General features: G+C 39.7%; 1 protein-coding gene across 7 annotated transcripts in view; it reads left to right on the top strand.

The window, feature by feature from the left end:
• The window catches only part of LOC100879920 (cell adhesion molecule Dscam2), a 234,992-nt gene that overhangs the window by 54,173 nt on the left and 167,331 nt on the right, over positions 1 to 13,488 (top strand). The window contains exon 1 of one of the 7 annotated variants that reach the window (XM_076537963.1): positions 4,032 to 4,315. The exons of the other annotated variants lie outside the window; for them this stretch is intronic. The gene's annotated coding sequence lies outside the window, so the exon portion shown is untranslated. Of the gene's footprint in view, positions 1 to 4,031; positions 4,316 to 13,488 lie in introns of those variants that run through there. 7 annotated transcript variants of the gene reach the window in all.

The following is a 13,488-nucleotide window of genomic DNA, read 5'->3' as shown; positions in this document are numbered from 1 at the left end:
CTTTTATCGCGGTTAGCGGTAGATCTGGACGCGGTTGAATTTTAATCTCGAGCCCCCTGTGCTAAAGGATTTTTTTTTATTTTTTAAAAGGAATTACCTTTGCATCTTTGTTCGCTTTTGACTCGTAGAATGGACCTCGTTTTTTCTACGAAATTCTGTGTTTTCAAAAATATGCGAAATAGGTCAAATTTATAGTCAGTTGCGTTATTTAACTAATTATTGCTTTAGGGTTGAAGAGAAATACAGCAAATTAAAAATTTGGGGACGTTTCGTATTCAAGGAGACTTGATTATATAGATTGTATATAGCCTAGGAATTCAACGCGTGGTAATTCGGTGCGTGGTGATTCGGCGCATGGTGATTCCTCACACGTGATAATTCGACGCGTGGTAATTCAACGCGTGGTAATTCGATGCGTGGCAATTCGGTGCATGGTAATTCGACGCGTGGTAATTCGGCGCGTGGTAATTCGACGCGTGGTAATTCGGTGCGTGGTAATTCGGCGCGTGGTAATTCGGCGCGTGGTAATTCGGCGCGTGGTAATTCGATGCGTGGCAATTCGGCGCATGGTAATTCGATGCGTGGCAATTGGACGCGTGGTAATTCGACGCGTGGTAATTCGGTGCTTGGTGATTCGGCGCATGGTGATTCCTCACACGTGGTAATTCGATGCGTGGTAATTCAACGCGTGGTGATTCGGCGCATGATGATTCCTCACACGTGGTAATTCGACGCGTGGTAATTCAACGCGTGGTAATTCGGTGCGTGGTAATTCGGCGCGTGGTAATTTAACGCGTGGTAATTCGGTGCGTGGTAATTCGACGCGTGGTAATTCGGTGCGTGGTAATTCGGCGCGTGGTAATTTAACGCGTGGTAATTCGGTGCGTGGTAATTCGACGCGTGGTAAGTCAATGCGTGGTAGTTAAAATTGTATACAAAATTCAATTGTGGTGAAAATATAACTGTGGTATAGCACATATGTACTGTATAGTGCGTCACATGTGTGCCACGATATTATATGCCAGGAGATTAAGGTGACAATTTACAACCCTTAATTATTTTATACATTTTTCAAATTTTTCAACATAAGCACTAACAGTCTTAATAGTCTTTTATTATGTTTCTAAAAATGTCCACTAATTATTTTCCTACAGAAGAAAACAATTATAAAATATCACGGTGGAATACCAAAAAAGGTATCGAAATCAGATTGGGCCACCATTTTGTATCTCTAGTCACGAACTGTGTACGCGATAGCTCTATCCCGCGCTCGCGGGATTATACATTTAACGATCGAATATCGCGAAATTGTAATTGCAATATCAGTAGGCCCCGCACGAGCCGCTAGGCATAGCTTCGCTCTAATTATCATGGATTTCGATTCGGGGCTCAAAATTAATTTCCGCTCGAATTCATTTCGGTTTTACGTTCTCTAATTAATATTCCACGGAATAATAAAACTCGATGGCCGGGAATATGTAGGTACGAAGTGAACGCATTTCGAGAATTAGCGCGACCATTTGTCACGAGATTTTCGTGTATTGATTCGCCCAGTATGCAAACTAAGTAACTATTTTTCACGAACAGTTTGCGGTATTTTGTTTGACGGTAATCTGCTTTCGTTCTGCGAGCTATGTTTGCGGTTTATTTCTGCTGCGATCTGATGTCACTGTATTTGGCAATATAACGAGAGGTTCATATAGACCTTGCAATTTTGCAACTATAACTTGACTGTTTGTCATTTTGAAAATATCTGAATTGCTATAAACAAAAATTAGTCATTCAAAAATGTCTGAGTCTCCAAAGTTAATCTAAAAATGTCTCCTTAATAAAAAAATTTGAACTTATACATTTAAAGAGAGGTCCTATTCGTTTCGCGAGAGGTATGCCGGCAATTCGACGCATTCTGCCGATACGAATAATTCGGACACGATATAGGAAAAACGTAAATGGAGGATCGTTGTAAATGTCTCATTCGGATTTGCGAGAATGATATAACTGCACTTGCGCGTGTGTGCACGTGTCACGCAGACGGCCAGGATACGTGCAACGCTTTGTACATTACAAAGTATTAAAAGTTCTCTGTCTGCTTTGCATTCACGTATGCTCTTCGCGCTAAGAACGCTTTTAATGTTTCGAGTTGTATTAATCGCAACCATTTCGCGTTTTCGTGCGACGCGTGCAAATGCAGGCGATGAAATTTCGCGGCAGCCATCGTGCGTCGATGTCTGATCGCGCCGTAGTAAGTCGATTTTACGGGCAACCCTCGAAGTACAGGCCTTTCGAGGATTTTAATGATCGGACTTTTTATGCCTTCGGTAATCGACGCTTAAATCGAATCACTTTATGGTATCATTAACAACCCCAGAGATGCATGTATTATGTATGTATAGATTTATAATTTAACTTCATGAAAATCTTACTCTACCCAATCTTAATGGAGTTAAATTTTAATTTTAATTTTATAGTATAATCTTCGTTATGAAGGGTTGTACCCAAACTATATTTGATATTTCAACCTTCTTTATTTATCATGAAATTTCAACTGCAGTTACCTTCGACTGATACAACGGAAATAGATCAAGTGTCAAATACTATAGAATTTTGTATTGAACGACTGGATCAATAAATAATTAAATAAATTACTACCTATAATTTATACTTCCTATAATACTTCCTATAAACTATACTTCCTATAATTTCAGGATAGCACTCAAAGCGTTAAAAGCTACGCCATGACAATGAACTCAGTATAAAGAACACCGTTTACCGCGTCAACGTTGTCCACCAAACATAGGGGTTGCAAGAACAACGATCGTGTACGCCCAAAACACTCGAGTACAAAATGGACCGGGTGATCGAGTCGCACAATGTGACCTCTATTGGCCAGTAATTATTAAGAAAAGCTTCGCCCCTAGTTAGGTGCGAGGGTCGGCACAAGATGCAGGGCCGAAGGGGTGACTGGTGTGTCTGGAGAGCACGCAAGGGTGAAATTTCGCGCGTGCCCGCTTTTATGTAACCTCGCGCTTGCCAGATGCCGAAGACAGAAATTAACTTTTGTTACGTGGCTGCACACGTGAAATTTCCCATATCGCCACTGCCTCTCCACGGAATACCTCCAATTCCTCCTTGCATCGCGGTATTTTTCGAATAAACAAATATCAAGATCGATTTTGCGGAAGAATGGTATCGAAAATGTTTCTGTTGGGTGGACATGGTTCTTAAGGATTCACAGAAATAGAACGGGAAGTCAGATTGATTTATAAGGAAAGTTTTGTGGGTCTGTGTTGGAACTAGGATTTAGGGTTCTTAAAGGGGGTTGGTTATTAAAGCGCGAAGAATGTAGGATGTATGTCTAATATTTTATATATTGGTAGTTTTAGAATAATTCAATTTGGAGTAGTTATATAAAATCCAGGAGGGACTGCTCTTAACGGGGGTTGATTATTAACATACATATGTGGATGCATGGCACATGTCTTATATTTTATATGTATATTGGTACTTTAAGAATTATCAAATTTTCTAGTCTTCAAAAGTTTGCTTTGTATTCTCAAATTTTAGTACCAAGAGTAATACCAAGTATCAAGAATAAATTTTTGAACCCCTGTTTTCGAAGTATCAAGCATTCTCCACAAGAACGCGTAACCTCAACAGTTAGTCAGTTGAACGAACGGAAGAATATCGAAATGATCTTACGGCATTAAACGGCTAGGATTCTTTTGAAAAACCACGCGAAGCCCGCCTATCTGGCCGATAATTATCAACCGGCTCGCCTTTCGTTTCACCCCTTGACATCCTTTTCTGGGGTGAAGCGATGGCGCGAGATTGGAGTCAGGACAAAACAGGTCTGTACGTAGTCGAGGGACAGAGTAGAGGAGAGTTGGTGGTGGTCGAGGGTGGATTAGGGGGTGGGTGGCGCGCGGAGGGGCGGAATTTCGCGCGTGCTCCGCTTCATCCCCCTCGGTTACCGCCACCGTTGCTGCTGCTGCTGCTGCTGGATGCTGAGGGTAGCTGGACCGCGCGCGTGAGGTGTCAGTTCTGCGCGCGACCTCTCCCCCGAAGGTGTCAACCTACTCGCGACCTACTCCAAGGTGTTTGCCGAAGTCTCGTGCAACTGACGTGTTTCTACTCTCGCGTTTATTTTTCTTCCTCCCTCTCGCTCTCTCTCTCTTTCGCTTCCTTTGTCTTCTGTTTCAAAGCGTCTAAGTGAAACGGTCCGTTTTTTGTCGAAACGAAGAACCGGAAGTCCATCTGGCACGTGACACGCTTCACCAGCATTATCATGTTCGCCGGGATGTCCAGAGGCAACAATGTACGTGAACACGTTTCTATTGCGACCATGTGAATTATTCCTACCTAACGTTTATTTTTTTCGGTCGAAACAGTGAACTCATCGACACGTCTATGCACGCTAATACGAGTTGGTTTATCTCGTGTTCGGAGTTTCGAGTTATCCGACTCGGGTCATCCGCGTCCGCGTTTATCAGCCCGCGTTTTTCCGGGCCGAAGTTAACTGGATCGTGATCGATCGGCCAGGTAGCGATCGTTTAATTCTACCATCCTCGTTTCTTTCCGCCGCGATCTAATATGTTCATTCTTTCCCTCCTGAGTTTGAACGTTGAAATATCATGGCTCGGTAGTGTTCGCCTCCGTCTCGTATCGACGATGCATCATTGTCACATTCCATCTATTTTTCGGCGGAAATTTCTGTAAAGAATGGAGAATCCTCGTAGGCAGATATGAAAGGTATATATCGTTGAAGCCAGTTCCTCAGGTGGCGATAATTCATCAGGCTCGAGTAACTTGGCGGCTTTTGGATGATTAATTAACGTCAGACTCACTAGACCCCGAGTTAGAACGGTTTTTCTCTACTTTAATAGCCAAAAATCGCTCTTTCGGCCATTCTTGCGCTATAGCATTCTAAGGATGTTTTTATCCCCCGTTCTGCTAAATCACGCTTCAAGTCCCACCGCATTTTCTCCACCGCAAAATTTATTTTTCACCCCGTGTTTTTGCAATTCATTTACGTACTATTTGCCCGGTTGACTGACGCGGGTTTATTTCGCGTTTTTCATTCGTGTATTTTTACGGTAGATGCTGAAAACAAATCAGAACATGATCTAGGAAGATTGAATTTTCCATTAGCATGCGAGGTGGCAAGAGTTCTTCTACGTTCGAGCCTTCTGTGAATCGAATTTCCTCGATCCTTCTTCCTCCCTCGTTTTAACCGAACTTCGGAATGATATATCGTGGCTTTGAGAAACGGTCTGTCGACGATCCATCGAGAAGTTGTAAAATACTTGGTTCCGATGATAATGGAAGTGATGTGTCGTTACGATACGCGATAATGATCGTTAGTTTCGTCGCTCTTCATTCGGCTCCGAACACGCTTTCCGATAACCAAACCGTTCCGATTGTTTGCTCGCGCTCTGGAAGCGTGCAATTATGTAAATGAACGTAGGAGCTGTGCGAATATTAATGACGTGAAGGATGGAACAGTTACACGTGTAAAATTCATGATTTACCAAACTGATGAGGCTACCTTTGTTCCTGGAGAAAATGTTTACCTAGGTATCTATCCTAAAAAACTTTTGAAACAATATTTAATTTTGATAACTTTTCGAACTTTCAATTCTGTCAATTTTCTTAAACATTTATACGTTGAAAAATAGAAGATGAAACTTGCATTTATAATTCTTATCAAAAATTTAATTTAATTATTGCAGAACGTAAATTCAGTAAATTTCATATTGCAGTGGAAATTGAAGTACGAGACAGATATTCGTAAATACGAGCAGTGAATTTTTTAATTTATCTGTTAATTTATTCGCGTAACGATTCGTACACATTAATTCGTCTGGGTGATTACAAGCGTTCGAAAGTTCATTTCCACCGTTTCTGTTTTAAACAATTAAATTAATTAAACCCCTTAAGCAAACACAGCGAATCGAGCACGGCACACGTGGTATTGAATGTGTTAAACATTCGGAAGGAGAACAATCGGTATAAAAAAAGACGAAGAACAAAAGAGTCGCGCGGAAAAAGGAGAACACTTTAAAAAACGAGTCTGCGACTTCGAGTAGAATTAATCGAAACGATGTCTCCGTTTTAATACAACAAACGAGTTTACAGTATATTCTGATACCGGGAGTTTTCCGGGAGGTTACTTAAATTAATTTTCCTGTCGGAAAGCGTTTCCCTTCCGAGATAATTCCGCGTCACGTTCCATGGACAGTCGTCCGGCTAAGTGTCCTTAATTGAAAACGCGTAAATCCTGAAACGGGCGCGAACGACACCTAATCCTATTCCGGCTGATCCTCGTAGACAAGCGTGGGCAATTTTCTTTTAATCGAGACCGTCCCGGCGGTATAACCCATTGGTAAATGCATTTAAACGAAGAAAGCGAGAAATGAGCGAGACGAGCCGCGCGAGAAAAGAATTTCACCCTCTTATTCGTCGACTTATAAGAACCGACAGTCTTCTTTTCACCGTTAAATCCTCCCTCGACCCTCCTATTTATTTCCGCTCAATTTCGTCGGGGTTTTGCGAGAATCTTAATTCCCGTTTGCCTTATTTCAATAACTGTCATCGATGATCCGGGAATATTTTAAATGTGTACCTCAAGTCTGCATTTATCTTCTAAAATGTAATCACAGAATATTTCATGCAGCTTCGCGCATTAATGTTTTATACCGCGACAAAGTTTCATTTAATAAATTTGCAACATTCTGCACATAATTATTTTTATCGAGTTAAATTTTGTAGAAATAAATCTTGAATATAAATTACAAAGTTTAATATTTCATGTCGTACCGGTTTCTACAATAGCAAATAACGAAATACGGCAACTAACACCATTTAGAGTTTTTTGTATTTCGAGTACAATAACCCCGAGCCTTTTGTTCTAAACTAAGCAATTAAAACGAACGAACTTTTGTTCGATAAAAATAAATACAGGAATATTTTTTAAAGAGTACCGAAATTATTGTATTTTGCAAAGGGTGTATGAAGTTTATCGCGCTACGAAATTTTTGAGAATTTTACCGAGGTTCAGTAATTAAATTTAATAATTCGTTTCACCGGTTCTTCGCGGGAACTCACTTTTGTACCGTAAACGTTTCGCGTAAAAATGGAGAGGTGCAAAAACGCGATCTCTGCTATCGTTATTAACACTTGTTTTCAACTACGAAACATTTATACTCAGTCTTACAATATTTGTAGCACGTGTGTACCTTTTAATAAATTTAACGCGAAGCGTGAAAGGAACGGAAAGCTGAAGATACATTTTTAATTATAACGAAAGCACCATTTCATGTGTTCTTAAGAAGCTACGTGATTAACAGAATATGAAATGTTTCAAAAACCTGTTCATTTTTATATTGCATTAATTTTGATATTTTCTATTAGTCTATTTAATTCAATTACTTTATTTTTCGTTAGTTTTCGTTATTTTATTGTTCTTTCAAGTCGTGAATTTGATAAAAATAATCTTTGAAGGAACATGTAAATTTCACGTTATTGTTGAGTTTGATAAACTGAAGGAACACTGCAGTAGTAATAAATATGACACAATCTGATATTTATAAAGGACGTTACGAGAGGCGTTCGATAATGAATATCGATCGGAGTTATTTCTGTAAGGGTCCACTATTTCAGTAACTCTTATCAGGCAGCTCGGAAGCGTCTGTTCACAGTCAGACAATCGGAGCAACGTAATTACAGAGGACCGCGGATTAATTAATCGTCTGATTGCGACGTCAAACAACGAAGCTGAAGCGTTGAATTCGGGCATTGCAAAACGAAAGAGAGAATAGGTGAAAAAAGGAAAGTGCGAGCGGTAGACGCGAATAAAAGCTTTCGATGGGTGCGATCAATGTTACATTCGAGACTCTCTTAAAATGTCGTGCGTCGAGTGAATCGCTAGTAAAATGTAGGTCGAGCGAAATTACATGTCACTTCTTATTACTCCCGTCGAACGAGTCCCGGCTATACACGAGGCTTTATACATGCACGGGGCGTAACTAACTCGTCGATGCAAAGATCGAAATAAATAGCCGTCGAGCGTAGCAGTTTCCGAGACTCCATTTCAATCGCGAAATTGACGCGCAAATCACTTTTCGACGTTCGATACGCAAATTCGAATTATGAACGCTCGCCAGACCGTATCGTCGAGCTTCTTTTTTTTCTCGTCGTTTTCACGCTGATGCAAGAAACGATACTCGGCACTCTGACGCGCATCGATCACTACGATTTACCATTAACAGTCTTTATTCCATGAATTTAATACGACCCAACTATTTGCGCGGTGTTTACCGCCATTCCGCCACCGCAAATATTGCGCCCATAGAATTATTATTTACCCTCGACCAATATTTTACTGGAAACGTTTTAAACAGTTTTCGGGTTAATCATTATATTTGCACGCGTTAACGAGTTATTGGAACGTTTATTTCCTATGCATTCATGATTGCAATATAATGAGCACTTTTTATCGACGCGGATTATATTCCGACTATATCGATAAATAGGATTCGTTTCCAATTTAAAAGCAATTACGGTTTATTTGGATCATTATTTAATATCTTATGATTGACTTTTTAGTCGGGTATAGGTTATGTTTTTAATTAGGTTTGTATACGCTTAAGTAACAGAAAGTTTATTCTTTATTAAAACGTGATGTCTGTATTTCGTTTAATTTAATACTGCGTTCAGTGCTTAAAATAAGGTTACTAGAGCACAGGACGTGAAGTTAATTTTATCATAAATAAGCGTACAAAAATATGCTACAGAAACGTTCACTTTAAGCTACTATAATTTTAAGTTACATTTATAATTTATAAACACGCGTAATACGTATGTATCATATATCACTTTTTAATCAAAAATGTTTTTTATCAATATCATCAATATATAAGTACCCAATAAACTTATGCTGATTGAAACTTGAAACCTGATAAAAGTGTTCGCACTTCACATTTCGCCAATATTCAATATTTTCAAATCAAATATTTTATGTCTCGAATGCAAAGGAATTAAAAAGTTAGAGATACCGAAATTAGGGCATCTGAAAATGATTTCAAGCAAACAGCATTCAGCATTCGATTCTATCCATTTAAAAGGAAGATTTTATCTTAAATTCCATGAACATTAGTTGAATAATTCCCAAACCCCGCGACCGCAATAACGAGCGTACTTTCACGGTCTGAAAACTCGTGACAGATTCTCGTTTGTTCGTCACGATAATTTAAGGGTGAACGTTCAGAATCCGTATCCGGAACGATGTGGAGCAGTGATTAAAGAGATATCCGTTGATTGCGAGTTCCTCCAAGTAGCATTGTCCGACACCGTGGAGATGCAGGTCGCCGGTTTAATCTCGCTGGCTGCCTAATCCCTGTATCTTCGTCATGAACTGTAATCTCGGTGGTCAAGCGAGTGCCGGTAAACGGACACTAAAATAAACACGCGAAAGAACGTCTCTGGTAGAATCGGTGCAAGCTCGTCGTCGTTTTGTTAACTCGAAAACTATTTCTGCCGACGCGGATGGCCGCTCGAAAAGTGGCGGACCTTCGCGGGGTCCGAAGAGTTAAAGGACGTTACATAGTACGCTCAACAAAAGTTTCCCGGTGCGGTATGCAGAGTGGACACTGCTCGATTCCTGCTTGGTCCTTGAAATTTACATCCATCTCGTACGAATATATACATGTACCGCTATTTTCCGTTTTCCCCTTTACGTCCACCCGCACGTATTTTCCTGCCTTCGAGAATAGCAGGTGAGTTTACTCGGACCAACTTACGCCATTTGCCATACCTCTCGCTGTCCTTCTCCATCCTTGTGACCGTTCGTATACTCGTTCTTTAGTCTGGAAAGTTGCTGGCCATCTCGAAAGTAAGCCTGCAAAACAAGCCCGCAGTGTACACATGCGTACAATCGACCTCAACTTTCCTTCCCCATTTTCGAAAAACGATGAAAGTTCCGGAGGATCTTGAGGTGGATGGCAAACATCGTTCAGATCCACGTTGAATCGAGACGATGTGTATATAATTAAAAGTCCGTGTCTCAATCGTGGCAATTTGTATTCAAAGTAGGGACTGAATAAAGAATTTTGCCAGGAGATGATTATCGCTGGAATTGGCGAGATACTTGGTCTGATACTTTTTAAATTTTTTATTGAACTGTGAGGTCATGGAAGAACTGGGTAAATGTGGGTCCGTACTGTAGCACAGGATGCTGAATTTTTATTGGTACAAACTTATTCTCAAATACTCGAATTTCTAGGTTCTCCAATTTTAGTGGTTCATTTTTATGTTATACTTTTGGAGACTCAGTGTATGGAAATCTTAAATTTTGTACTCTGTGATTTGTGAACTTTAAGTTTTGTTAGAACCAAACTACACTTCTGTACTTCTTAGGTCATTCAAGTTCCAAATTTTTCAAACTTCAGATATATTCAATTTTATATATCGTTAACTTTTTATATAAAAAAAAATTCGTAATACTTCCATTTCTAAGTACGTAAATTAAAAATATTATTAAGGACCATTCATCGTCAAAATTACAAGTCAAAACTACACTTCTGAACTTCTTTATATTGTTCAAATGCAAGTTCCAAATTTTTCAAACTTCAGATCTATTCAATTTTATATATCGTTAACTTTTTACATAAAAAAAATTTTCTAATACCCCCATTTCTAAGTACGTAAATTAAAAATATTTTTAAAGCTCATTCAGCGTTAAAATTGCAAATGAAGCACCCATCCGAGGGGTCCTAACGCTGACCGAACCCGACGAGCGTTTCGGAGGATGAAGCGCGAGATAGGAGGGTGGCAACGTCGGGAATACTTCTGAAAATCGTGGTGAAATTTCTCCTTATCTAAGAAGCGGTAGGAGGCCGGATTCCTCGGTATGCATAACCGTGTTCCACGCAGAATTAACGAAGTTATTCGGGGAGATACGGTAAAAGTTTCGTAACGGCCACGGAGTTTTGTAATTTGCGTTATTGTCGAAACGGCGGTGGAAGTCGAAAGAGGGGATTGGTCGAAACCTCTTGTCTGTCTTCTCTCCGATTCGAAACGTCGATCTGTTGGAAATTCTTCGAACTAGAGCGCTATAGCGGTTGCCCCGGGCGTTGCTTCGTCGAACATGTTCGAAACGAACGACACCAACGTCTCTCAGCTACTTTGATACGCTCAGTGTCTGGAAATTCGTCCAAGTTTCCCGAGCGGGAATCTCTTTCTCCGACATTTCATGCCGCTTAGCTGCATAATGGGCTGAGCCGGCACGCGTTCTCCTGAAAATCATACATAACATTACCGCGACACGTTTGAAGAGGTTCGCGCGTCGCAAACAGTATAATTAAGCCGGAAAACTCGTTTACGGATCCTGCGAGTCAGAACAGTCGGGAATTAATCTATTAAGCGACGATGAAACGTTTCTTGTCACTTGGACCGTGCCGTTAAAAATTTCCGAGCTTCTCTAATTATCAACATTGCGAAGTTGCATTTATTCAAGTCCTGTTTATTCGGATTTAATTTTACCGATTAAAGCTATTGTAAAACTTTCTTTGTTGAAACGTGCACGTTGTAGAACGATCCTCATTGTTTCTATTCGAGCATGAAACCGCAGTGAAGTTATTCTTCTACACGGATAAATAATTAATAAAATACATTTAATTGCATTATTAAACTCATGTTTAATAATATTAACTACATTATTCAACTTGTGTTCAATAATATTGATTACATTGTTAAATTTGTGATTCGTAATATTGATTACATTGTTAAACCCCTGTTTGATAATATTTGTATTATAATCAAATTTGTATTGAACAAATCATTTAACTCCACAGTGATAACTTCAGCGTACCGGAAAATTGTCAGCGATATAATTTCCAAAGTATTGCTCATGACGTGTATAAATGTATAAATTTAATTACATCGTGAACAGACTGTAGATGAAATAACAAGTTTCTTTTTTTAATATTCTTCGGGTTCATTATAGATCTGATAAGCAATTATTGATAAATTGCAGAGCGTATTTCAATTAGAAAATGCCGGTACTGCCGTGATCCGTGAAAGGCAAATAATTAGAGCTCTCCGGTCCTCGTAAATCACAAATCGAATCGCAACGATACTGCGGCACGTCGTTCGCTAATCGATAACGGAGGCAAACAATATCGGAAAGCCATGAGAACGTACGAAGTTTCCATCATCGGCCCATACAACACGTGCGCGATACGCTAGCAATTAAACCGCTATACAGTAAGACGGGGTTTAGCGTAACGTTACAGAACAGGTCCTTGGAACGACTGTGTAATATAGCATCAACGCTGGCATAATGCAGTATAATAAACTCGTAGTAGACGGCGTTCCACGCTCTGATCCCACCCTGGAGTATACGCATCCGCGATATAGCATTATCGGGTAGCGCAGCATAGTTTTGCTATATCGCAGTCTATCCTTTAAGCTGCACGTTTTCCTCGCGCGCAGACCCTCATTATTTCAACACAATGAATGCTCCCGCCCCGGACGGTATTGGCATTTGCGCGAATTCCGATAGAATTTAATTGGAGAAGATTGAGCAGGTGTGCGTGAGCGTTCGTGTGCACCTGTGTGTGGCCGCGCACCTATTATACAGTGACAGGCAAATTAGGAGCACGTTCGAGAGCTTGCGGGCAACTGTGGGCATCACTGAAATGTTCATTCAATACTCAAATGGAATTGGGTCCTCGAATTCGGTCAAATGTAAGCGTTTGAGCTTCTCATGATATTCAAACGTATAAAAATTTCACTTGTTTGTGAACACATGAAAATTTGAGGACTTAACATGTGACACATGTGACAATTTGAAGATACATGAATTGAAGGATTTAAGAACTTGAAGGGCCAAAAATTAGTAAATTTCAGAACTGAAAGTGAGAGATTTGGAAAATTCGAACATATAGAAAATTCACTTATTTGTGAACAGATGAAAATTTCAGGACTTAGACACGTGTGACATTTGCACATGTGACAATTTGAAGATACATGAATTGAAGGATTTAAGAACTTGAAGGGCCAAAAGTTAGTAAATTTCAGAACTGAAAATGGGAGATTTGGAAACTTTGTACATATAGAAAATTCACTTGTTTGTGAACACATGAAAATTTGAGGACTTAACATGTGACACATGTGACACTTGCACATGTGACAATTTAAAGCTACATGAATTGAAGGATTTAAGAACTTGAAGGGTCAAAAATTAGTCAATTTCAGAACTGAAAATGGGAGATTTGGAAACTTGAGTAGTTGTAATCTGAGGACTCAAATTAACATCTTAAACTTCAGCAAACCGAAGAATGCAGAAATGTGCAAATTTGACAATTTGAAGATCCACGAATTGAAGGATTTTAGAACTTGAAGGGTCAAAAATTAGTCAATTTCAGAACTGAAAATGGGAGATTTGGAAACTTGAGAAGTTAAAACCTCCGGACTTAAATTAACATCTCA

The sequence above is a fragment of the Megachile rotundata genome, chromosome 12, assembly GCF_050947335.1.
Source record: "Megachile rotundata isolate GNS110a chromosome 12, iyMegRotu1, whole genome shotgun sequence".
In the NCBI taxonomy this organism is placed as follows: Eukaryota; Metazoa; Arthropoda; class Insecta; order Hymenoptera; family Megachilidae; genus Megachile; species Megachile rotundata.
This window is presented reverse-complemented; position numbering and strand designations above follow the sequence as displayed.